The 27,860-nt window shown below is 42.5% G+C and overlaps 1 pseudogene; it reads right to left on the bottom strand.

The window, feature by feature from the left end:
* Window positions 1-6,674: 6,674 nt before the first annotated feature.
* The window catches only part of LOC147747503 (uncharacterized), a 96,893-nt pseudogene continuing 75,707 nt past the window's right edge, over window positions 6,675-27,860 (bottom strand).

Consider the following 27,860-nt stretch of genomic DNA (forward strand, 5'->3'; position numbering starts at 1 on the left):
ACTAACCCAAAGGCTTTACCATAAGATTTAACACGAAACCCTGACACAATGTGTAATATGTTATGTAAAACCCAAAGTAATGCAAGTTCTGCTATGTATGGGTAAGCAACGCCTGCTCAGTGAGCCCATGACTGTTAAGAAAGTTAAACAATATTAGTATATTAATGATGTATACACAAATGTGGAGCAAAACTGAAGTTTTTAAGAAAAAACCCAGTACGTGTGAAGGAATTTGAAATTGGAGGCTTAACATTAAGTTTGTATCTTTAGCTTGAGTCATGGAAGGAGTGCAAGTCAGCAAGCATTAGAGTAAATGATTTCTGGCCTGTTGTAAGCCAACCGCGGCGGAAAAGAGGCGGACTGAAACCAAGACTCACCAGCCATCCTAATGTGGCGGTGGGACTTTGGTGGGTCCGCAGAGGATTTTCCGCATCCTCCGGGGCGGCTGTGGCTTCCGCCGGCCCGGAGGATGCAGAAAATCCTCCATCATAATCGGCCCCTTTATTAGGGGATTGAAGCCCCAGAGAGCCCTTGCAACTGCGCCGCACGATCGCTGGCAGCTGCTTCATTCAGCTAATACCGTCGGGAGGCATTTCTGATGCTTGTGGCCATTGTGGGGTGAGCCTAGGATGGGCCCCCGATCTGGAACTGGCCACATAAAAACATCCGCAAGTACGTCTCCACTCTAAAAGGTACTGCCAAAAGGGTGACACATGACGCCCTCAGCTGCTGCACTGGGGGTACTTTATCCCATATATATTGGTGTAAATATTAGAAAGTGTTAGACTTGGCACTCTCAGCTGGGTCACCTCCAAACATTTTGCCTTTTACCCTCCAATTTTTGCTGATTTCATTTTTGTTGGCCTCTGTACTCTGTGCACTTTACCACTGCTAACCAATGAAATAAGGTGCTTGTGCTCTCGCCCTACAACTTTGTTAAGTTGGCTTAAACCCAATTGCCATATTTAATTTACATGTAAGTCCCTTATAGAGGGACTTACATAACAATAACTCTGGTTCTACTGATTGGGTTTTTGTCATTTTGGTCTCAAATAATTTATTTAAATGTACTCTAATTTCTAAATTGCTTTGGAATTTGTCTTGCATTTTATTTGAACTTTATTACTGTTTGTGTGCTGCATTAATACTTTAGACATTGCCTCTAAGTTAAGCCTGACTATGTTTTGTGCCAATCTACCCAGGGTTAATCATAGGTTAATGTAGTGTCTTTTTGTGGTTCACCGTGTAAGGGATTGAGGCTGCTGCTTGACCAGGGCTCACACCCTAGTCAACCAACAACCCAATTTCTCACAGAAAGTATTCTGCTCTACAAAGAGCTACATTGTAGCTAAATGCATAAAAAGATGTGGTGGATCAGTTCGTTATTGAATGTTTTATTAAGCATTCAATATTCCGGGAGATTCATAACATACTGTTCTCGACATCAATAATGCTATAAATGCAGCAACAATTAACAAGTGACAGCAAATATCACTGAAGAAAATACGAAACACTTAATACTGTGGAAAGGGCATAATACCATTGTTGTGTGTTTTTTCTTCTTAAAAGACCTGAATCCCAGGGAAAGAAGTCCTCAACACACATTTCCAATTGAAAGAAACAATATACAGTAACATCTATGTGATCCTTATGCATTGGAATTTACTTCCAAATTGCAATGTTTTTGAAGCCCCTGTCCTGTGTGATAATATATACAATTGTACCATCCCCATTAACTAGTTCTGCAGTTTTTAATACTAAAACATATGGCTCAAAATTAATGAGTATACAGTTGTCAACAGGTGGTTTTGTTTCCTGTGAAATATATATGTTGTGTGAATCTTGTTATGTCTGCGGGGAAGAGTGGGGTGAAAGGGTGTGGCGTTCTTTTCTCTGAAAGTTTCACCACGTGTTCTACAAAACTTTGCAAAGGTCCTTCAAGAGTGGGCTTGCTGTAAAAATAATAACAAAAAACACATTTTATTGGTCACACCATTTTGTTTTTCATAATCAACACAAAAATGTGCACCCTTTGCTAAGGCTGAAGTGACAGATCTCTCTCACACCTCGTTAGTCCCATAACAGTAGTTGAAATCCTCCATGATTTCACAATTTCACCATTAAAACGTTAGGCAAAAGTTTTCATGAATTTAAGGACTTACTGTAAGTCACTTAAACCCTTTCATGGGGATTATAATCCTATATTAAGTCTTAAAATATCGTTTGTCTGATCTCAACCAAAAGGATCAGGCTTATAAGCGTGATGATAGGTTTGAGTTAAGTTTATAAGCAAGAACTAAGCTTTGAATGTTTTTCCAAGTTCCATGCTTTTATAACCTTAGTTAAAAACCATGAAACACTCAACTTCATTTACCTCGGTTGTGGCCTACAAAATGAAGTCCGAGTAAAATCTGCCTAGCAGATCAGAGCTTGGTGAAAATCAGATGGCACTAAAGGGTACGACCAATTATTGGCCATTTGATTTCAGCGATATGAACTAATTTTATTAATCGAATATATATTCTACTAAGTATCACAAGTTATAAATGGTCTATAATTTATAACGCAGCTCCTCTATGTCAAAAGTAATTATAACTCAAGGCTTACTGCATTTCGTGCCAGATTTAATATTAAACCGGTTAATGTCTCTTTATTTAATCCACGTTTAAATGTTGTTGTTTTTTTGTGTGTAAGCAGAAATGTGCACACATCTAAGATGAAATTCAGGATAATTATTATTGTATATTGCAGCAGACTTGGGGCCTGTTTTAGAGGTCGTTGGACGGAGTAAAGGCTCTCGGTGGGTGACTTTATGGGGCCTATGGACAAGCCCCCTATCGCCAGGGGATTGTCACTTTTTCCGATGTTCCTGTGGTGATAGTGGCTTCACTTTATTCACAAGGCAGCATTAAGCCACTTAACGTGGCTGAATGTCACCTTGTGAATAAGGCCCCCTTTCACACTACACTTAGTGTGAAAGGGGTGGGCAATGGGTGCTGAAGTGGGTGTTCCGCCGCAACACCCATTGGTTTTGACACTGCTACATATTTACAAGGGTGACATAAATATGGGGCAGCGCCAAAATTAAGACCAGAGAAAACCTGGTCTACACATGGCAAAATGAGGAGAAATGCTTTATTTCTCCTCGTTTTTGCTGTTTCTATGTGTACTGCATTGTGCAGCACACATAGAAACATCAAAACGCCATTGATTGTTTATGTGTGGGAAGGTTTCCCTTCCTGCACAGAAACAATCATTAAAAAAACTTAGGAGCTCCAACTTCTATGTGTGCAGCATTTTGCAGCCCACATAGAAGTTACAAAACACCATTAATGATTGTTTATGTGCAGGAAGGGACACCTTCCTGCACATAAACAATCTTTCCTTGCAACGCAGGCACCCTTGCACAATGGTGCAAGAGCGCCTGCGTTGGCACTAGGCAGCTACATCTAGCGCCAGCGCAAAGGGTAAGGCAGGGTCTTGTGAATAAACTGTTGGAGTGTGACGTTGGCCTTCTTGGCTTAACACTGTGCTCCAGCAGTTTCCTAGTAAATATGCCCCTATGTCTGCCACCGTGACTTTACTCCTCTGGCCACATGGTTTACCATCCACCTTGCAATGAACTTTATGGGTACATATGAACCAACACCTCAGAGGTTCATATAAAGGCATTTAAAAGTTTGGTGTGCATCTGTCATTGGTGTCAGACACGTACACCAAACTTTTTTACGTTTTTTTCTTTTCCAAATACATACTCCCAAAGCAGGAGTTTGCTGTTGGAAAAGGTAAAAGCGAATGGCCCAAATACCATGGGCATTTTCTCTAAAGGTGTTGGGGTATTTGATTTATGTTTACTGTGCTCCCTTTACAGGATATTCCTAAAAGCAATTTAGAGGTTGCAAACTGTTTTTTTAGAGAATCACACGATTGGCAACCGCTAAATAGCTTAGTATATTAGGCCCCTCACATCCTCATTCTTCAGGTACTATATTTCCACATTCCATTCAGCAATACACTCACATCACCCTCTCTCTGATTCATTCTAAACTTCTTTTACTACTAGGAACTCTTCCTTCCTTGTATCGATCCATCCTCTATCTTATTCATCCAGCTAACAGACTCACATGCTCACATGTCTACCACTTCTACTACTCACAGTAACAATTTATATTTGCCCCTATTAATCCACCACTAATCCACCCTTGGGTTCTGGAGTAGCGTGCTACTCACGGAAAAGCAGTTCAAGGCCTCGTCAGGGGTAATAAGAGCTATATAAATACAATTGCAATTCGAATTGCAATTACTGCCCTGCTCCGGCTACAGCACCTGAGTAGGGTGCCCTAGTCCTTGCTACAACAGAAGGGACGCAAGGAATGAAAACTGCCCATTCTGTATTAATGCGAGAATGGCTTCTTAGTTGTAAAGTACCCCACACCCCTCCGCTCCTTCTAGCTTTAGCTAATGAGAAGAGCATCCGGTGCCCAGATGAAACTGCCAGGTCAAAGCAATAGCAAGACATGCCAACATGACCAATGCCAGCCAACAGTTCTTAATGGTGTAAAAACCCATATTGTTTTCATCCACATATAAACAAAGTTTAAAAGATAATAAAAGCACTTACCTGATCATGAGTAATTGTTTTTGCAGGAGACACAAAACGTGATTCCTGTTTGTAGGAGGAAGGAGTGCAGGATGTGGTATGGTGCGAGTAAGGTGGAAAGGGAAGAAAGACTCCTCTAAACTGAGAAAGTAATTGTTCCCAACTATATATTAATGGATTATGGTCTCTTTATGAGGCATGCCTCCTAATGTATGATGGGACTGGAAAGAGGAAGGTGGACGAGGAGGTAATCAGAGGTAACAAGAGTTTGCTAATTTGAAGGTAGTAGATCTCGATGATCATAGAATCTTGGTTACGGTGCAGCACAAACTACGTCCCTAGATATGTTACCCCAGAGTCTTTTCCAGTAGGTTTTGGTGTGATATGCTTTCTGGTCCTAATAACTTTCTGAATCTTTCATCCATAAAAAAAGGATAGTCATTTGTGAAAAAGTGATATTATCTGGGCCATTTTATGGCTTGCAGAACTCATCTTGTAAGATGAAATGGAGTGTATTGCTCAATTCTGGATTTCAGAAAAGATGGCAGCTTGGTCAAATTAATGTTTATTAACTCCTCAGTTTGGCTTTAAAGTGAATGGTCAGAATTCTAATGGTTTGGAGCAACACTCAATGTGATTTGGCATGTCAGAGGTGCAAAAATTGTAACTGGAAAGAAGTTTATTGTGTTTTTGTATCTTTTTTCTAGACAACTTGGCTTTATCCATAGTATAGCTGGTAGGCAAGAGTGAGGGCCCCACACATCAAGTCTCTTTGAGAGTTTCTTAGATTTCTACATAAACCAGGAAATGGTTTATTCTTAGAGATGTCAAGTATATTGCTGCAATGATACTAGCTAAAATTAAGATTAGACAGCCATGCACAATTGTTGTCAAAAGGGAAATATATGTGCATGCTGCCACAGATCCCTACGCATGCACAATATGCTTTTGAATGGTAAACATCCTTTATGAGGAATGCGTTACAACGCATGCCATTACCAGGCATTTTTTACTCTGCAAACTCTTTTACAATGCAGGGCTTTACACCGCAAACCATTACAAAGCCTTCTTCAAAGCAACGCCCTGGTGGGGTTAGAATTGTAATGGATTGCGTTGTAAAGCCCTGTGTTGTAAAAGATTTTGCAGAGTAAAAAATGCAGGGCAATGGCACACATTGTAAACATGTGCGGAGTAAAGTGTCCAATTCCTTTTGAATGTGTACATTTGTACACAATTAAGATACAGAGCACATTTCATCTTGTCTCATATATAGATGCCAACATACAGACTTACACACTTGCCCAACTTACAGATAGAATATTTGGATTCCTGTTAAACGTTGATAATTATAGGAAAGTCGAGGTTGTCATCCTCCACAGCAAGGAGGAAAAGGAACAAAGGAATGTATATCGAGCATTTGTTCTGGGCATCATATTTTTTAACCAACCTTGTATGATAGTAGTTCAGTCAGCACAGTGATGCCTGAAGGCGTCCTGAAGTATTTTAGAGAATGCTATTAAACCAGACTAAGAGGCATGGGGTTGAGGAGTTGACAGATTGGTGAAATAATTGCAAGTAGGTAAGAGGGTGAATAACCTTATCCATTTTTCAATAAGTCTCGTGAGCCTGTGTGGACTCCATGATGGGAAGCATACAGCATGATAGCTCGACCTGCGAATTAACAAGCCAAGTATACTCCTTCAGTTACCATTGAAGAAGGTCTGACCAAGAACAAAATACAAATGTTGCGAAACTGTGACCTCTATATTGAATTTTATTAGCGAATGACAAGTGTTGCAAAATGGGTTCAGTCCATTTAGTACTTAACTTACTTACTCCTGCCTACTATCCCTCCTGAATTACAGGCCATCAACCAGGACTCTCCAGTCACCTCCGACTCCATGTGTAACCCATCTCCTTGCAGTCAGCGTCAGATGTTTCTTGGCCTTCCGTTTACCTTTTCTCTTGAAGGTTCTAGGTCAGGACTTGCCTGGTGATATTTGATTGCTGGCTGGCGGAGGGTGTGACTTATCCATCCCCAGCTTATTTTCATGATTTCTTCATGATTAGAGAGTTAAAATGTCTGCTGCCATAGGTCATTGTTGTTGATGGTGTTTGGCCAGAGGATTTGGAGGATTTTCCTCAGGCAGGTGTTGATGGAGGTCTGAACTTTATAGGTGGTGGTCACTGTTGTCCTCCAACTTTCTGCTACATATAGAAGGACCAATATTGCACTGGTATTCAAAGGCCTGATCTTGCTTTACAGTGTTAGGTCTTTGGAACTCCAGATCTTCTTTAGAAGAATGAAGGCAGCCCTTGCTTCCCTGATCTTGTCTAGGACAATGCTCTGGTAGCTGAAGGCTCCAACCTCTTCTAGTGCTTTGCCTGCAAGAGTGACTGCAGCTGTGCTGGCCGTATTAGCCTTCAGGATCTTGTTTTTACCCTGTAAATATTAAGGCCACATTTTGCTGATGTGGCTCCCACCTTGTCAGTCTTCTCTTACAGATCAGTATGTGAGAGTAGGGCCAGGTTGTCTGGAGAGTCCAGGTCGTCAAGCTGCTTCTAAGTTGTCCACTGGATCCCATTTCTTCTCCTTGCTGTGGTTGTCTTCATGATTGAGTCTATGCCAAGCACAAAGAGAAAAGGCTAGAGCAAACAACCTGGAGGCTCCAGTCCTCACATGGAAGGCTTTTGTGAGTTGTCCTCCTTGGAATATCTTGCAGGCAAATCCCGCGTAAGAGTTTGTGATGATCCTGACAAATTTATCTAGCACACTTTAGTGATGGAAGAGTTTCCAAGGAGCCTCCCGCACCACGCTGTTGAACACCTTCTCCTAGTCGATGAAGTTGACAGAGAGGGGGAAATTCCATTCCCTTGACTGCCCAATGATGATGCTCAGTGTTACATCATGATCTGTTCAGAATCTTTCTTTGCAGGAGCGGGCTTGCTGATCTTTGCACTGAACGTCGACTTGTTTCTTCCTTCTATTTAGGATGACTCTGTTGAACACTTAGACTTGGGTTCATAAAAGAGCTATCCCTCTGTAGTTTGTGCAGTTACTCAGGTCCTCTTTCTTGGGGATATTGATGTGATTTCCCTCCTTCCAGTCTGACGGCAAATTTTCCTCTTTCCAGAGCCTTCCAAACATGGGGTAGAGCATTTCTACTCATGTTTCAGTGTATGCCTTCAATGCCTCTGCAGGAATGTTGTCAGGTCCTGCTGCCTTCCCATTATTCAGATGTATGATGGCTTGCCATATTTCTTTCTTGGTAGGTCTGCTGCAGTCGATTGGCAAGTCCCTGTCAGCTGGCTGTATGTCTGGTGGGGAATGCATTTTGGGCTGGTTAAGCAGTTCTTCAAAGTACTCCATCCATCTTCGTTGTTGGCCGTCGATAACCATGATTGCCTTCCCAGCCTTGTCTTTAACAGGTCTTTCTGACTTGCTGTATCTGCTGAAGAGTTTCCAAGTTAGGTTGTAGAGTTATTTCACGTTTCCATGACTTGCTGCTTCCTATTTTTCTGTGGCAAGCCTACTGATAAATCTTTGCTTGTCTGCTCTTAGGCTTCTCTTGCTTCCTTCTTGCTTTTGGTGTTTTCGCCTTGAACTTTTGCTGTTTCTTCTCTTGTTCAGCTTTCTTTTCTTTTCTCTTTTGGATTTTGCGGAGAGTTTTGATCCATTCTTTATGTTGGTATTTCTCAGGACCCAATACCTCCTGGTAGGATGATGTCACTATTCCTTTGATATTCTCCTTCTTTCTACTGGGTCTTTGTTATCCGCTAGTTCTTGCAGAACTTGAAACTTCCTAATAAGGGTAACTGAGAAATCACTCTGTGTACCTTTAAGGAGGGTGTTGTTATACAGCTGATGTTGGTTTGTTGGTTCATTGCATGTTTTCTTCAGTTTTAGCTTTCACCTGGCCATGACATGGTAATGGTCTGATGCCAGGACTGCTCCTCTCATCACTCTCATACTACGGGGACCTCCATAACTTCTTGGCCATGTAGACTTGGTCAATCAGCTTCTCTGTTCAATGGTCTGGCGATGACCACTTTGCCTTGTGTAATCATTTGAATGGGAATAGACTACTGCCTATCACTAGACTGTTCAGGGCACAGACATCTATGAGTCTTTCACCATTCTCGTTCATGGCGCCAAGGCGATGGTTGCCTGTTACGTCTTCGGGCCCAGTGTTGTCACTTCCAATCTTGGCATTGAGGTACCCCATCAGTCTGGTGATGTCTCTCTCAAGGCATTTCTCTAGGATCGACTGGAAACTGCTGTAGAAAAAAAAATGTCCTCCTCTTTACTGTCATTTGTAGGTGCATAGCCCTAGATGACAGTCATGTTGCTCCTCTTTTTCTTTGTACGGAAGGTCGCTGTGATGATTTTCAGATCATGGACTTCCTATGCAATCAGAGCTCCTCTGTTGGCTGCTGGCATTAGCATCAGTTCTATCCCTTGAGTAAGTAGGGCATTCTCTTCCTCATGCTCAGAATACAGCAGCATTCCTCCAAGTGCCAGTCATTTCTTTCCAGACTGTGTCCATCTGGTCTTGCTGATGCCAAGCATGGCAAGGCTATATTTCTCCTTCTCCGCTGTGACTTGGGCTGTCTAGCCTGTTTCGTACATGGACCACACATTCCATGTCCTGATGGTGATGGGCGTGGTCAAAAGCAGTAGGGGTGGGCAGTAAACTTCCCTCCACTGGTGTAGTTTGCAGAGTTTTGCCACTCAGTGATCCACTTGGAACGTCGAGTTTGGTGGAGCGGAGTTTGAAATTACGCTCATCCCTAGTCTCAGCAATCCCGCTGTAGGGGAAATACTTGTGGAAACAATAGGAGTTCTTGGTCCCCAACGACCCTCAGTACCAAGGGGACTTCATCCTCCAACCAGTAGTGTGTCAGGAGGCCCCGTTGCCAAGTGGTTGAGGAACAAGCAGGGCTTCCAACAACGTCTAAGCAATCCCGCTGTGGGGGGCTTACATGTGGCAACAATATGGCTTCTTGGCCCCCAACAGCACTCAATAGCCAAGGGGATTTCATCCGCCCACCAGAAGTGCTCCAGGACGCCACTTTGACGAGTTTTTGAGATAGGAGGTGGGCCTAAGACGACATCTCAGCAATCCCGCTGTGGGGAACTTACTTGTGGCCACAATAAGAGTTCCTGGCCCCCAACGACCTTCAGCAGTAAAAAGGACCTCATCCCCCTACAAGTAGAGCAGCAGGAGGACCCTTTGCAGAGTGGTTAAGAAAGGGGGCACGGCGTCCGACGACGTCTCAGCAATCCCAGTGTGGTGCACTTACAAACCTAAGACAAATGCCCCCTGGTTTACTGCAGAATTAGCCAAAGCCCATCTATTATGTAGAAAAGGCGAACGCAAGTGGCGTAGAACTTACGACACGGCAGACAGACACTCTTATATCCAGCTGAGGAAGATATATCACTCCAGCATAAAAATTGCCAAGAAAGATTTTTATATCAATGCCATCAAGGATGCCAAACAAAAACAAAAAACATTGTTTTCGATAGTCAAGACTTTAACCCATCCCAGAGCGTTACAGCCTGAAATACCCCCATCCCAAGAGTTCTACAATCAAATAGCTGACTTTTTTGAGGAGAAAATTGACTCAATACAGAAAAACTTTCCTATACCCCAAGTCGATCAGACTTCTACCCTCTCTGATCAGGGAGAAAACACAATTGGAAGTCTTAAAACTTTCACACCGGTCAGTCTAGCCCAAACACGGGATGTAATCCTAGCCTGTAGATCAGGATCACCTTCGGACCCATGTCCCCCAAGAATTCTCCATCAGTTAATTGATGTGGTGAATCCAATCATAAACAAGATTGTTAACTCTTCCCTCAATACAGGTATCATCCCACGTGAATGGAAACAGGGAATAGTAAAACCCCTGATGAAAAAACTTAATAAATCCCCCTCAGACCTCACTAATCTACGTCCAATATCACTCCTCCCAGTTTTGGGAAAAATCACTGAACAAATGGTCTATAGAGAACTAAAAAGTCATATAGAAGCATACAACGTCCTCCATCCCCAACAGTCAGGTTTCCGTCCCCATCACTCTACAGAAACTGCTTTGATTGAATTGACAGACTCTATAAAGCTGTTACAAGATCAGAGAAAGAACACCGTGCTGATTCTACTGGACCTCACAGCAGCGTTCGATACCATTTCGCATTCTATACTGTTGAGCAGACTGAAAGATATTGGTATCTCAGATGTGGTTCTTGCGTGGATAACATCCTTCTTAACTGACAGATCCCAAACCCTTGCCTTGGGCCCTTTCCTCTCTAAAGAGAAGAGGGTTCGGTCTGGAGTCCCTCAAGGTTCCATTTTGAGTCCTCTACTCTTTAATGTGTACTTGATCCCACTTATCTCCCTGATTGAATCATTCGGCATACTCGTAACTTCGTATGCCGATGATACTCAACTCATTGTACCATTAGATGAACATTCTACTATGGCCGAACAAAATCTTAAAAACTGTCTGAAGGCCGTTTTCCACTGGATGGATAAAAACCACCTGAAATGTAACGCCAGCAAGACAGAAATTCTCCCAATGGGAAAAAATGTTAATTTCTGTCCCAGCCTATGGTGGCCAGAGGACTCCACTGCTCCCCCACAGACCGTAGCGACAGCAAGGAATCTCAGAGTCCTGTTCGACACTGAATTATCCTTCGACCAACATGTCAGGAATGTGGCAGGTCGCTGCTTTGGCATCATAAAATCTCTTAAAAAATGTTTTGACTTCTTACCCACTGACTCAAGAAAGGCTGTAGCAGTGGCTCTAATCCTCGCCCGCCTCGACTACTGCAATGGTCTTATGGCAGGTGCAAAAAAATCTACACTAAAAAAACTTCAAAGTGTATTACATTCGGCAGCCAGATTAGTTTTAAAACTACCCAGAAAATCCTCAATATCAGCTGCCTTAAAGACTCTTCATTGGCTCCCTTTGCATAAAAGAATATTTTTTAAGATTCTAATCGTCGCATTTCGGGCATTCAACAACACAGGCCCTAAATATCTCATCAGGCGTTATCCTCACTACAACCCTTCTAGAACTCTACGATTCTCTAATGACAATCAAATAAAGCTAGCTAGGTTTAACCTCAAAACCAAAGGTGGCAAAACCTTGACTTACCTGTCATCTAAAGCCTGGAACTCTATGCACAATAATCTCAGGTCCCAAACCCAAGAAACCCAGTTCAGGAAACTACTAAAAACCTGGATTTTTAATCTCCCAGACGAATATATCATGGCCGCCATTTAATTTTTGCTTATGTAACTGACTGCTTACCATCAAACAGCGCCAAGATGCTCCTTTCGGAGCGACCGTTGCGCTCTACAAATACCACTACAAATTACAAATTACAAATTACTTGTGGGAACAATAGGGATTCTTGGCCCCCAATGACTCACAGTAGCCAAGAGGACTTCATCACCCAAACAGTAGTGCGCCAGGAGGATCCTTTGCAGAGCGGTTGAGAAAGGGGTGGGCCTCCAGAGATGTCTCAACAATCCCTCTATGGGGAACTTACTTGTGGCAAGGACAGGGGTTCTCCGCCCCCAAAGACTCAGAGCAGCCAAGGAGACTTCATCACCCAACCAGTAGAATGGTTGAGAAAGGGTGCGGGTCTTCAAAGACATCTCAGCAATCCTCCTGTGGGGGACTTACTTGTGACTACAATATGGATTCTTGGCCCCAACAACCCTCAGCAGCCACAGGGACTTCATCCCCCAGTCAGTAGTGTGCCAGGAGTCCCCTTTGCAGACTGGTTGATTAAGAGGGCGGGCCTACAACGACATCTAAGTCATACCACTGTGGGGGACTTACTTGTCATAACAATAGGGGTTCTTGACCCCAACGACCCCAACAGCCAAGGGGACCTCATAACAGGTAATCTAGCAATAACCTGGTCGCTCATGGCACCCCTTTATTATTTTGCTGAGTTTTTCAGCTACTCTGTGGAATTCTATGGGATAAAGCTCCACAAGCTCTGCCCAGGCCTACAAAACTGGTGTTTCTGGTTTGTAACTTCCAGGGATATCTGGCTTTCACCACAAGATGGCATAGCTCTCCGTGAAGGCGATTCCTCTCTAGTGGGCACTGATAGGTGAAGTCAGTATGATTTACTCTTTTATCTGCAGTGACACTTTATTATACATACATGGGGAATCTTCCTTATAGTACAGATTTCCTTCTCTTAGGCCTACAAAGTCCTGTGGGGTATGAAACTGAGGAGGGACGTGTAAGCCCAGTTCATATACGCAAGTCCGAAGATCATACATGAACACTTTATGGGTCGTCCAACACTTTCATATTTCCCTGTATCAGCTCAGGATCAGAGCGCAGGCCTTTTGTCTCCTTGCTGGATAAAGTTAATTACTCTGCTCCCAGCAGAGGACACAAAGGCCTCCCCGCCCACAAGGAGTACTTAACACTGCTTCCCTCAGCCCCTGAGGAAGAAGGAGTGGGGAAGAAAATTTACATCTGTTGTTAATTAGCTGTCGCAATGTACCAGGGCTTAGACAGCCCAGGCCCTCTCAACAAAGGAGGAAGTCCAGACAACTGGGGCCAACACAGAAGGGGGCTCCTGCTTGATGTTTTGGTGGCAAAGGCCTTGGCAGTAATGTCAGCAAGGGGCAGAACTGAGGCTCCCAGAGGTAATGTGTCCAGTGACTTTTGGACAATGCCATCTTGTATTGTTCCAGCATGCTGTGCAGGAGGGTTGAGACAAGGGTTGAGAGGCGATGTAACACCATAAAATTGGTCAAGGTTGCCTGGCTTCTAGAACTTCCACACTTATTTAAAAATTCACATGTAGTACCTTTGTAACTGCAAAACCTAACAGATTCCCCTTGTCAGTAAACAGGTTTGCCCAGTTATACTGTATCAGCAAAATGCTATGCTTACATGGCAGAGTTTTCATATCACCAATAAATATATTCTGTGCTTCCATTGAATCATTTTGATGAATATGTCTGATGACAGTTACTTGTAAAAGCAAAGCCTAGGACTGAAAACCAGGTATCCTTCTGAAATGGAGGTATCTGGAAAACTTTGAATCTGAAAGTGGCTAGTAGTTAATTCTCTTACAATGACTACCCATTGAAATACGTAGAATCAAAATGTATATAATTTTTTTTAAATATGGCAACACTTATTGCAATCAGCAACACAATATTGTCTAATTCTGCTTGCAGGAAGGAAGTTAATTCCGATCTGGCAAAATCCAGCAATGCACAGAAATGTTCCTTATGCAGCCACTTGAGTTTTTCTGCCCAGGAAGGCACAACATATCTAGAATTATTAACGGACTAAGCAGTGTCTCTGAAAGAGACCTTCAGAAGCACTCAGTCAAAAAAATTGCGTTTGTATCTCAAGATGCAAAACAGCAATGAAGAGCCAACAATTCCTTCACCGTTACCACTTTTTCTGAAATACACAGTTATTTGCTGATATTGGGTGCTGTAAATGTGATGGGCCCTTGATTATGAGGTGTTTCTAAGAGACTGATGCTATTCTGTCAGTGTGAGATACTGCCCCCAAGTGTTTGCAGATCACCTGAACAAGCTTCCTGGCATTGGGTTTTGGTCACAATAATGCAAGTTCGGTTTGAGTGATCTGCAATGCTCGGTCATCAGTAAATTCAAATAGCTCTGGAAGGAATGACTCAAGAAAGGACTTGCATGAGAATCTTTCCATTCCCTTTGGCCAGCGAAAATTCAAATATTTCTCTAGTAGTTTCTCTCTCGAGATCAATGAGGGTTCTTTAAATGGAGAGGATTTTCGCCATAAGTGATTAGATCTATATTGCTTCTGACCCTTCTAGGTTTATACTGCAGTGATTTGAATATTTTTAACTCTGCTGATTTAAATATTTCAAGGTAGGTAGGAGGGGGCACCTTCCAATCGTGCTGTTTGGTGCACCAAGCATGTAGGATCATTAAAAATGCAACCTTCTGGACTTTATCCAGGGTCATCGTATTTGTCAGAGTAGATTCAGCTGTTGTGGTGATTAAGGGGATCAACCTATCATTTAATGGAATGAGTCTGACCAAGAGATCTGTTATGTTGAGTAGATGTGTTTCTAAAAGGAACCCTGCTCTTCTCTAAGGATACTGGTATTCTCTAAAATGATAGTAAAAGACAGGTGCAGTCGTGAGCATCGTTTAAGACACAGGAGAATTACTAAACGTAGTTACATTGTAATTAGATTTTTCATAGCAAGACTGAAGAACACTTAATCAAGTTTTGTAAACAGGTGCCTGTTAAATTGAGCGATTTCCCAAACAAGAAGGGCTATCCTAAGCATGTGGTTTCGTTGGAGCAATATGACTGGTTGCCTTTGACTCACGCCAATATTACCACTAAACCCAGGAACAAAAGCAACTAGACCATGAAATACACACCAAGACATTTGTTATATTAGTGTGTGCCGATCGAGTGGAGGAGCTATGAGGGCACCCTGTGCTTGGAACAAACCTTCTGTAATGCCCTCTGCTCCCAGGCCAAACATGTATTGTTTGTGTTATGCTGAGGGTCCTGGGCCCATTTACTCTTCAGCCCACTCAACTCCTGGTCAAACACTTTCTGCTGCCATCTGCCTCAAGTGTAAACATTTTCTCAAATGTACCCGGCACTCAAATTAACACATTGTGCTACTGTAGATTGAGCCTGAGAGAAAACATTTGGCTATACTTAGAAACCCAACAATTCGGATTATTGTTTGAAAAGTGGGTAAAGTATAACCGTGGGAAGGTTAGTGACATAGGGATCATGGTCTCTTCTCTGCTTTTCATAGTAGAGGTTACATAATTAGAGGATATGCCAACCAGTTTCACAGCATTAATGTAAGATATTTCAGTAAAAGCCTGGTGTAAAGACATATTTTAAAAATTGTGTGTTTTACCAGATGGCATTGGCAAAGAGGATTGTGTGCATTAATGAATATGGTGGTTATTGCAGGAAAGCTTATTATTGTCATACTAATCGTAATATCCTGATTCACAGATATTTGTTAAACTCTTGGCAGAAAATTGCCATATCAATACTTTCTATTTGCTGTGGGGATAAATTTAGCAGGTGTACATGCTTACCAATAATAAAGTTCTGTGTGACAGGCATATTGGATGGAATGTGCTTGATGTACAAACACGTTGTAAGTTGTCATTGTAGTTTTGTGACACTCTACATATGTACTGAATTTAAAAGCGTAGCAATATCAACTCAGACATTGATGACGGAACATGAAGGTAAATTCTCTTCCTACAAGTTACACCTCCTGGGCCTTTCCCTTTAGGTAACTCAAACATTTATTTCGAGAAATATCCAAGCGACTTCAAATCCTCGGCACCCACATGCAGTACGCTGGCAGTTTGTTATGGATTTGTTTTCTTTTTTTCCCGCTTTCGTTTAGGTATGTTCATGTGGGGATAAAACTTCTCATTAGCCAAAGGACACTTCCTGGCTGGTTGCTGTACGACGGTTTATGAACAGCCACGGAAGATGCGAGCTCTGACGCCTGTTGCTCCCGGGTGCCAGATGGACACTTCCAGGACTCTGTGAGAACGGATTATTTCATTTCCTACAGATGGGGCGCCACATGCCTGCCTCGAAAGAATGTCGCAGCTCAGAGGAGACACACGCGCTGGTATCATCTGGGACACCTACTGTTCCGGGAGGTTTCAACCTCAGCAGCGGGGATAGGCGCTGAAAGACACCACGCAACAGCTGAGAGGTCACGTGACCGAGTCAAGCGGGAAGTCCAGTAGAGGACGGACAAAAGAGAAATTACCACTAATGCTCCATCTGACCGTCAACAGCAGCAAAGACTAAAAGCTTTATCCCTTTTCTGGCAACAGGGTCTGTTTGGATTCATAATTTCTGTTTATGGCCAGCATGTGTGCTGTGACCATATAATTTAATTTCTCTAGCTCATACAAGTTATAGAGAATTTCAAAACAAAGCAAGAGAGTGAGTTGTAATCCGAGTGTTGTCCATACGACCATACCTACCCTAAGGGCCCAAAGTTTAGTCAACAGCAATGATAAAACAAACGCAATGAAGCACTGTAATGGCGGCACAAACAAAGGGACCAGAGAGAGGTCAATGGGTCACAAAGAGCATGTGTCGCAGTAACATGAAGTTTGGAAAGAGGCTTAATATGGAATAATAGGCTCCTTTCCCCTGGTTATGTACTATAATATTATGATAATTGGGTGAGGTAGACCGCTCTAACCATTAGGCCCTAGTGCAAATGCACACACAGCATTCAATATGTGTAACTGCCATATTGGAAAAAATGTATCCCCCCTTGCTACAGTCAACAGCAATTTTTTTGGCTTTCAGTTAGCAATTTACTGAAAATGCATTATAAAATTAGTAACATCCCCTTTACATCATCACCAGGAATTACATGTTTTCAACATCCAACATTTTTTCCTCCAGCATGTGTATTAGTGCTAGAGATAAAAAGCGGAAGAATTGAGTTCTGGGAAAATGTCCAACTGCTAAAATGCAATGTTAATTGGAAAGGAATTTTTAATATTGCGGACAAACAACATGTTTAATCACTGAAAGGTTTATGAAACAAATTGTTAATTCTGCAGCAGATGTGTGTGTCTGCATATGCCTTTGTGTTTTTTCTTCACATCGTCATTCTCAATTTTAATGTATACATATATGTATATATATATATATGTTTGTATGTGCATACTTAATTAAAACATTATTTACTGAAGGCAAAAGTTAGACTTTAAAGAAGCGAAATGTAATGCATCCTATTTAGACCATTTACATTAATGATTGTATGAGAGGCACAACTGTAGTTCATTTGCCTACTGTGCATTTTCTAGTGGTATCAAATATTGACCCAATAGCACCAATCAAGTGAAGTGGCATCTACATCTGCGAAGGCCTTTGGTTGTACTTCATTGCATATTAAAATCTGAAGCTGGGATTAAGTCCTAAATAAGGGTTGGACTTGGCCCTCTCTGTAGGGTCATTCTTAAACTTTTTGTCTTCACCCTCCTGTTTTCTGAACCCAATTTGTGGCCTTTGGGACTCTGAGCACTTTACCACTGCCAACCAGTGCTAAAGTGCTTGTGCTCTCACCTTTAAACATGGTAGAATTGGCTTACATCCAAATGGCATATTTAATTTACTTGTAAGCCCTAGTAAAGTAGTACTACATGGTACTACATGTGCAAAATACCTATACAATAAATGCTGCTAGTGGACCTGCAGCACTAATTGTGCCACACACTTAAGTAGCCCTCTCAGGCCTTCCGATGAAGCCTCTGTGTGTGTTATGATGTGACTGTCAGCTTGCTTGGTGATCGTTGTCATGGTGTTCATATGATGAAACTTCTGGTAACAGAAACCTGTGATCAGTCTGATGAACTGTAGTGACAGTTGCTGTGGAACAGGCATGGGAGCTTTATCTGCGTAGCTGGTTGGAAAAAAATGTGTTCTCCACTTGAATGTGGTCTCTGGAGTTACTTCAGAGTGCATTTTTTATACAGCCATGCTGACCTAGCAAAATAAACCTTTTGAATTGCGTGACCCTTAATTGAGTGACGTCCCCTGGTCACAGCGGTATGCCCATAGGTTGGGTTGTAAAGTTCCACAGAATTATGAATTCAAATTAATTCCACATTTCAAAATTCTTTATTTTTGTAATTTCCAAGATTGATTCCTCAAAACAAGTAATCCAGCCTTATGGTTAATTGCTTCCTTGTCCAATGCATTTCGGCTAAGCATTAGCCTTCATCAGGGACTGGATTCTACAAATTAAATAATCACATGTAAGGATATATCAGGGACTATATATCTAACTCATATCTAATATAACAATGATGTCTCAAAATGATAACAAGTAGCGTAGCTTTAAATGCCACCCCGTGATTCAGAGTGATAAGTTAAATGAATAGATAAATCTGAATGTCAAACACCTATCTGCGTGTGTAAAAAGATTAGATTACCAAATGCAAATGACCCACGAAGAAAAACCAAGATCAGGAAGTTTGAGTTTGAAACGTGAAATATATACACCCACTCACCAAATGGATGAAAACAAGCTGTGCGCGAAACGAGAAAAAGGTTTGCGTTGTGATTAAAAGGAACCCACGATGTGAAGTCGAGTTCGAGGATAGAGAAAGTGAGGCGCATACACCCGCTTACCGATTAAACAGGACAAACGTTCCTAAACGCCATTCTCGGAAAACGCTGTTCCCTGATCGGTGTGAAAAGTGCAAGTTAAATCGCCATGCTGTTAATGGATATAGAAAACGGACCACGTCCGTGATCGTAAATAGAGAGGCCATGATGGACAGGGGTGAAAACGGGTGAAACGGGTGAGGTAAAGGAAAGAAACCAACAGGATTCGACAAAATGAGATAATCCTCATTGACAAAAAACTCATGATGGTGTTATCATCACTCAAGTTCTGTAAAAGATCAAATAAATTGCATATACAAAACCCCTATCGTATTCATGAACAGTGAAAACAGACTACATGAGCAACCATGGTAACCAACCATGATAAAAAAGATAAAGTGTGTTAGACTGAAAGGAAAAGTGAGTGATCTGGTTAAACAATGAATAAAAAACAATCAAATTCGATTGACCAGCAGTGTAGTGAAAAAATTATGCATGGGTATCAAAAGCAGGCAATTAAACGAAAGAAATCATGCAAGATACATTATAGTTGAGTGTTTCATGGTAACTATCATAGATAACAACTGAATTCAGTCCGGTCATTCATTCCAGTTGGTTTTAAAGTTTAAGGGTTGGACTTGGCCCTCTCTGTAGGGTCATTCTTAAACTTTTTGTCTTCACCCTCCTGTTTTCTGAACCCATTTTGTGGCCTTTGGGACTCTGAGCACTTTACCACTGCCAACCAGTTCTAAAGTGCTTGTGCTCTCACCTTTAAACATGGTAGAATTGGCTTACATCCAAATGGCATATTTAATTTACGTGTAAGCCCTAGTAAAGTAGTACTACATGGTACTACATGTGCAAAATACCTATACAATAAATGCTGCTAGTGGACCTGCAGCACTAATTGTGCCACACACTTAAGTAGCCCTCTCAGGCCTTCCGATGAAGCCTCTGTGTGTGTTATAATGTGACTGTCAGCTTGCTTGGTGATCGTTGCCATGGTGTTCATATGATGAAACTTCTGGTAACAGAAACCTGTGATCAGTCTGATGAACTGTAGTGACAGTTGCTGTGGAACAGGCATGGGAGCTTTATCTGCGTAGCTGGTTGGAAAAAAATGTGTTCTCCACTTGAATGTGGTCTCTGGAGTTACTTCAGAGTGCATTTTTTATACAGCCATGCTGACCTGGCAAAATAAACCTTTTGTCAGTCCCCAACCTTCCTTTCTAAAATGGATAATCCACCCCTTATAGAGGCGCTGAACAGCCAAGCGGGCAGGGTGCAGAGCTTTTAGGTTCCACATTTCCCTGTAGTGAAAAACTCTTACATTTTTTTACTACTGCAAGGCCAACCTCTCCCATAGGATAATTTTGGAGTTACCTAAGTACATTTAATAAGCTGTAACATCCAATTGAAAGCAGGTAAAACGATCAGGTTTGGTGTCTAAAGAATTGTAATTAAAGGCCCTCTTTAATGATAAATTTGGATTTTTAATCACAATTCTGAAAATGCCACTTTTAAGAGGGCGGCATTTTCTTGTCCTAACCATTTGGTGCCTGCAGTCTGATCCTGGGTCACATGAGCAGGTACAATTTTCAGTTAGTCTTTGTGTACAGTTCCCAGACAGTGAGACAAATGTGAAGATAGGTGTTGGCAGGATGGGCTATACTGAGCTAATGAGGCAGAGGAACTGCCACCTACCACACTTGCACATCACAAAGGGTTTGTCAGTGGTATGTTGTGCCCCCAGACAAGCTGGGGTTAAGACAGGAAGAAAAAGGATGTCCGACACCTCAGGGGTTAGAAACCTCTACCAGCTTTCTACACTTGAAAGTGGGCACCAGGTTTAAATATTGGACCTCAGACCCCAATTCTTCAGTACACTTCTGGACCAGTGGAATCTGCCACGAAGAATAACTGCAGTGCCGCTGAAAGGACTGCCACTGTGTTGGACTGCTGCTTGAAAGGAATGCTACTCTACTGTGCTGACCTGCTGTCCTGCTGCCATCTTGTCTGGGTGAGATGGACTGGACCTACATCTCTAAACCCAGGGCGCCAAAGTGACTCCAAGGACTAGTTAGCCGGCCTCCTGATCAGATGCATCAGGGACATAACAGGCTTCCAGCTACCTTGAACCCAGCACTTGGACTCTGTAATCGGTGAGTCTTGCCTTCAAAAGTGGTGCCTCCACAGGTTCTTGGTCATTTGAAGTGGGCCTGAAGGTGCTCGGCCAGACCATCTGTGGATTCAGCATAATCAACGCTTCTCCATGGCGCATCTCCCGCAGAAGCTGCACATTACCTCTGCCGCCCAACTCATTGCCCTCTGAACTGAACCATTGCCACTGCTGGGTGAACTTGCCCAGGGCAAGGATCCAAATCAGCTATAGCAGCCCACTGGAAACATCGCTGTGAGATGCATCTTTATGCAAGGACATTGCAACGCACTTATCAGCTTCCTGCAGTTACGTGATGCATCTCCACTCCCAGACCTTGCTTTGCCTCTTCTGTATGACGCATTCTCAACGCGGTACTCCAGAGCGCTTCGCAACCAGGGTTAACGTGCGTGTTCAGCAGACCTAGGAGGTTATCTGTAGCCAGCACGCTCTCCATCGCTGTCAGCTTGAACTTGTGACTTTGCCCTGGTCTAACGCAACCAGATACTCACAGTTGGTGCTTGGTGCTTGGTGCTTTTTGGAGTAAATTTCACAGACATTTTTTACCTAGCATATCTCCGATTTTACAGATTTGATTTTTGTTGTTTCAGTCTTGATTTATTTACTAAAATGTACTCTGTTCTTCTATGTTGATGTGGGATTTTCCATGTGTTGTGTTTTTCCTTTATTAATGTTTGAAGTGCTGCATACATTCTTTACAAATTTGCCTCTAAGTTAAGCCTGACTTCTCTGTGCCAAGTTATCGGAGGGTTGAGCATAGATTAAATTTGGGGGTTTGCTTGTGACTTCACCCTAACAAGGATTGTGGTTGCTGCTTGAGTAGGGTTTCACCCCCCTCGCTCCCCCAAACTGTGCAACCAAATTTCCAACAGTAAAGAAAGTAAACTAACTACCAAATTTAATGTTTGATTAAATGAAAAAGAATTATGTCTCATGATGTTTATGCCCACCTGATGCAAAATAAGTTGCATCACAGTAAGTGAACTCAGAGGAAATAAACAGACAGCCAAGGACTCATAGCTCCATTATTCATCTGCATCACAGGTGGTCGCCTTCTGACACCTGTTAGAGGTTAGACTTTGGCACATGAAAGCAATTGTGGGCTCTAAACAGTGCACCCATGGATAATCTAGGTAAAATAGCGGTCAATGGCAGACACCCATATTTAGCCACACGCAAATTCAGTGGACTGTAGTAGAATTTCTTGTATTCCTGAAAATGTCTTCCACGATCGTTGAATTCAATTATAAATTGAAGGAGGAGAGGACACATATTTTAATACTGTTCAGTCCCAGGACTTTGGCAAATATATTCTGCATATAGGTAAAGTTCACCTAAAGATGTTTAAAGGCGTTAGTACAAGGAAGATTACTAATTCTGTGGCAGGAAAATTAAACTGGTTATAAACACCATATTTTTAATTCCATGAAGCGCTTCTAAGTCTAAACATCATTTTGTAGTTGTTTCTACTGTCAAAGAGGATCACCATTGCATAAATAACTAATTCTGGTAATTTGAAAAACATAATCAGTTCTCTATGTACACTTATTAATATCACACATAAGAATTTAATCAACAGAAAAATGTTCCTTTGGAGTCATTTAGATTCAACATTAAATATGCTTTTTGGAACCAATTCATAAAGCCATGTGAGAGCACATAATAGAGTACCTCTGTAGTGCTACCTCCGATAATTATGAATCCTTTTGTGAATTGACCCTCATATTCGTGTGTTACCACAAAATGCTGAGAATTATACAGTACAATTTCACACAAACCAACATCTTCAGGAGATCAGTGTCTGATACACACTTTCTAGTATAGGGGACTCCTTTTGCAGATAAGGGATTTACTGAGGAGTTTCAGCTCTACACAATTTAACAAGCATTTACATGGCCAATAGGTCTCGCTTTTGGGGCCTTATAAGTATTTAGTTATGCAGTACAATATCCTTGGTGCAACAACATCAACTGTTGCATGGTTAAACACTTGTAAGGTCCCAAAAGAGAGACCTATTGGCTATGCCAATGCTTGTTTATGTTCTGTAGGGAAGAGAAGCTTCAACCGTGGCTCCCTTCTGTGGTGAAGGAAGCTTGTTTTGCCGCTGCCATGCTGTATGTGGTCTATGAGGAAGTGAGCTTGCACCATGCTGCCCAATATGCAGCCATCCTATGAGGGAAGCTAGCACTGCTGCTGTCCTATTAGTATTTTTTCTGTGAGAGAGGGAAGCTTGTACTGCTGCAGCTCTGCTGTTTATGAAAAAGGGATATTTCCACCACTATATCCCCATTTGTCCTTCCTCCGGGATGGAAAGAAACTTGCACTGTTGATGCTGTATTGTACCTGTGGTGCAAGGTAGAGAAGTTCCCACTATGTTACAAGTGTTGTAACTATTCTGAGCATGTAACAGAACCTTTTGCTGCTCCTCTTGTTTCTGCCACCTGTCCCTTACTTAAAATTTGTGCTAGGGAAGGTTGAACTGCTGCTGTCCATGTTGTGTGTGTGTGTCGTATCTTGCAGAAGCCTGGTAGAAACCTTTTCAGGATACAAAAGACACACTGCTTGTCATTTCTTGTTTTAATGAATGATGTGAATAAAACAGTCAATCCACAAAAAGAAGTATGCAGGATGAGTATATTTTTGAGTTTGCTTGTGAAACAAGTACAGTTTTGGAAAAAGATAAGACCACTCTGTAAAAATGTAAAACATAGCTGTAAAGTGGTTCTCTTTTTTGTGCGTTTCCTCCAGCAAATTCTGGCATTGTAGCTAACATCACTTTTCATGTTGAGTTTTTGAGCCCACAATGACATGTAAGATTAAAATCCCAAGCCCCAGAATGCACCATCCTATTAGCTGAAAAATAAGGACCACCTTCAAGAGTCACACATCATCCAGACATTTGGTAGTCTGAGTGCTTAATTTGTAAACAACTTAGTGCCCGGGCTCTCGACAGGAGGACACTAGAGCTTGCACCATCCGGTGCCCCTAGCAGCGCTGCCAACAGCACCAACACACTACTAATCATCACTCTCTTAAAGGTGTGACCATTCATACTTTTACAACCCCCCCAAGAGCCATAAGAATGGCTATGGAGGCAAACACTACTAATTGGAAATGTTAATTTAAATAAAAAACAGATGTTGTTGTTGTGTACCAAAATTGGCAGACACCACTACCATGTGGCAGACAGTCATAAGCCCCGGTGCTGGCAATTAAGTGCCGGTACTGAGCACCGGAAAACACAGTCACAAATTAAGCCAAAAGAAAATTCGTTTCCAGATTTTCTGCTTTGTATCCTAGAAACAGTCAAGGATTGACTGGTGGGGCGAGGTTAAAGATGCCCTTTCCATGTGCTGGTGTGAGCATCCAGCTCCTAATCGAGAACACGATAAACCCTCTTAAAACCAAGGGCCAGGTATGTGTCTGCCATCCTCAGCTCAGTCTGCACCTAGCACACTTCTGTGAAGCACCATGCCTTGAACAGGCACAACACGTGCTGCAGATGCTGCTCCGGGAGGTCCGCCAGTGGCATTTGGAAGCGCTGGAGGCAGACTCATTAGAAAACATATGGGATCCCACACATTTTTTGCTTTTAGAAACTACTTTCCCCATACCTAAATAGCGACACATATATTCAGGCCTACGGATTTGTGCCCACAGACAGACACACTACATATTTTTCAAAAACTTAGTGAAATTGCTCTTCTATCAGACAACAGCAGACCTGCCAACTTTGATACTATTTTTCATCAAGCGAGATAAACAGGAGGAACCTATGCCTTTCTGGCTCCACGTGTGATACAGCACTTCACCGGGAGACTAGAGCCAGGGAAGAAAGCTGGCATCACGTGAAACATGGAGGCACCGTGTGTTCTAGCAAGCCAGCAGTCATTTCAGAAAATGCCTGTTTTTTTGCAGCGCTCAATGCCACAGAATTCCCTCACACACGTCAGTTATAACACTGAACTCTTTTCCATGACCTATGCGTCTGTTCAGGAGGAAGGTACAGACCGACCCGCCGAATAACAAGAGCTCCTCTGGCCTGCAGTGGAAGAAGTGCGCGCGGGTTGGCAGGCACTTCCTGGTGCATGGTACCTGCTGCGCGAGGCCGATGGACTCACTGTAGTCTCTTTCTAAGAAGAAGAGGCGCGCTGTTGTCCTGACAATAGTGACATCGCCTTCTGTGTCCTTCCCCAGCAGCATTCGCTATCACAAGGAGCTCGAGTAACTGATACAAGGTGGCTAGAAGCCCTTTACAGAACCCCCGAATGAAAGTGTGTGCCCACTGGGTAGGTCACGAGTCCATATGGGTACTTTGCCACACCAACTGCTCAGAAAACTTTTACAGACACAACCACAAACTGTACTACAGTCCACTAGCTTGTCGGAGAGTTGTCCATACCCAGTGTTTTCATTAGGGGTAAGATCCGATCTAGAGATTGAATTGCAAACTTTGCCAAATAGAGACTAGTGTTCTCGTCAAGGCACCTTAAATTATAATACTTTGCAATGCAAAAATATCAAATATTAGGACATAACCTAAAGAGTACTTTTCCAACGAATTGCATTTTCTTCATCACTACCAGATTTCGTTAATCTAATTTATGTGAACATTTAGTAATCACACACAAACATACAGAATTAGATTCGGTCATGAGACCACTTTAACAGGCTCACCAGTCTCATTAAAAAAAAATAATAGTTAAAAAAATATATATATTTAGATATATGCCCCTCTTTATCCGTCAGTCCCTGCAAGTTTCATTCAGATTTTGTTTTCACTCCCCAGAGTACACAGCATGAAACAATGCTCAGTCCATGTCATCCATTCATTGACTGCCTTGCACTGCGAGTGACGTGTTTTGCATTGTCACATTTGTACAGCCGCCTGAAAGAGAGTGCTGTTTCATTTCATTTTTTTTGTTTGCAGCATATACCCGTAAGGTTTAGATTGCAGCAATTTTACTTTGTTTCCATGAAAACTTTGATTTTCTCCTGTATATGCTTGCACAAAAAAGTGGTATATTTTGCCAAGGCGAGAACTTTTAGCCAATGCTTGCTTCTATGTGCCGCAGGCTCATGTTGAAGATGCTTCAGTTGTACACGTGTTCTCTATAAAGTGTTCCACTCCAAACTGTATCTAATACTGAACTGATAATTCCAATTTATTGAAGTTTTCACTAGTGCAATAGTTCAGTATTGGTATATGTGCACTTTTAAGGTGTAGATGCACAGCTTGGAATTTCGTGAGGGTGAATGCTTCCACAGGGCGCTTGCATGGCAATTTTATGTATAACCTTTGCATACTTCTTACATGTAAACAATTCACAAAATCTTGCTCCATTATGTATATTCTACATTCTATCATAGCGATTGGTCACTGTGGCCAAGTACAACATTAAGGCCACTGCAAGCAGCTCCCTTCATTCAACAACACTGGCAGCCAGATTGCAATAAATTGCCTCAAAAGTTGCCCTGTTCCTAAAAGAGAACAAACACCGAAACAGCTAACTCTATTTTTTTCTTTCTGGGCTTCTAAAAATACTTGCATTGAAGTGGCAGGCACTACAAATTCATTTACAAAGAGTACTACATATGCAAGATCAGCAGTGTGGCCGCGGTGAAGTTGGCGAAAATGCAAGCCAAGAACAGGACCCCTGCCCCCAACAGCCTGCTAGGTAGGAATAGCCAACAATAGTTTGGGTGGGGCGGGCCCCTCATCCTTCCAGGCCCTGGTGTCACTACACTTGCTGCATTAATGATAGCTACGCCCTGGCAGCAATGTGACAACCTCAGTGAATATTTAACGCATTTTCAGCTCACGTTGTCATTTATCTAATTAGAGGCCTGGTACAGGATAATATTACCATGCAGGCTTAAAGTTGCCTCTAAACAGAATACTTGCTTCTGTGAAATACACCTTTTTTAAATGATTTGTGTGTTTAATTAGCTGCTGTTCTCTTTGCAAGTGCATAACTCGAACTTGCAAGGCTCGGTTCAAGAGTCACATGAAAGTAAACCTGCACTCTCTTTTTCCATTATTAAGCAATAAGCTTTCCATCACCGATAACGCAATAGCTATTTTTGAAGGAGACGCTGACCATTTTTCGTCACCATCTCAACTCTTGACTCTCTTGAAATGAATGAGAAATGTCCGTCGACACCGCCTTGGTAATAGTGAGCCCTGAAAAGAGGGGTGTGCACAGGCGATCCCTGTACTGAAACACCACAAAATGGAGGCATTAAGTGGGTATCACTGACCCATGTGCAGTGGCGGAACATGTGTGTCAAGGCCCTAATGCAATGAAGGAACATGGGTTGTAAAAAAGGCCCCCCACACTTTGTGGCCCGCATGCCACTACACCTACTGCACAACACGTACAGTCCCCGGTTCAACTCTGCCCGCTACACAGTGATAGCTGCTGTCTTGCACGTCACGCGTGGCCGCACCTTCCCGTAAATTATGTTGTGCTAGTGGCAGAGCAGCCGTCATTCATGCTTTCCATTGGGAGAGTTATCTTAGCCCATGATGACAATGAGAAATGGTGCACCGTGTAGCGAGGGCATGAGGGCCAGCCTGCCTATATTTAACCTGTCATGAGACATTTGTATTTCATCTGAGAGAAAAGTCTGTCAGACAAGCGGCCAGCGCAGAGGTTGTCCAAACCGAGCCTTCTATATCAGAGGAAAGAAGCGAGGCATGTATCCAATGTACAAGAAAATGCAGAGCAGTAAAGAGCTGTGAAAGTGGGATTGCACATGCACCCCGCCTTGCAACACGTGCAAAGCTGACCCAGATAACGGTTCCATGTTATCATGTGCCTTCTTTAATGTGTTCAGGGTGTGTGATGCTTAGGAGCCCACCAGTGGCACGGTTGGAAGCCCTGAAAGCAGTGT

This window comes from Lissotriton vulgaris, chromosome 1_1 (assembly GCF_964263255.1).
Source record: "Lissotriton vulgaris chromosome 1_1, aLisVul1.2, whole genome shotgun sequence".
Classification (NCBI taxonomy): Eukaryota; Metazoa; Chordata; class Amphibia; order Caudata; family Salamandridae; genus Lissotriton; species Lissotriton vulgaris.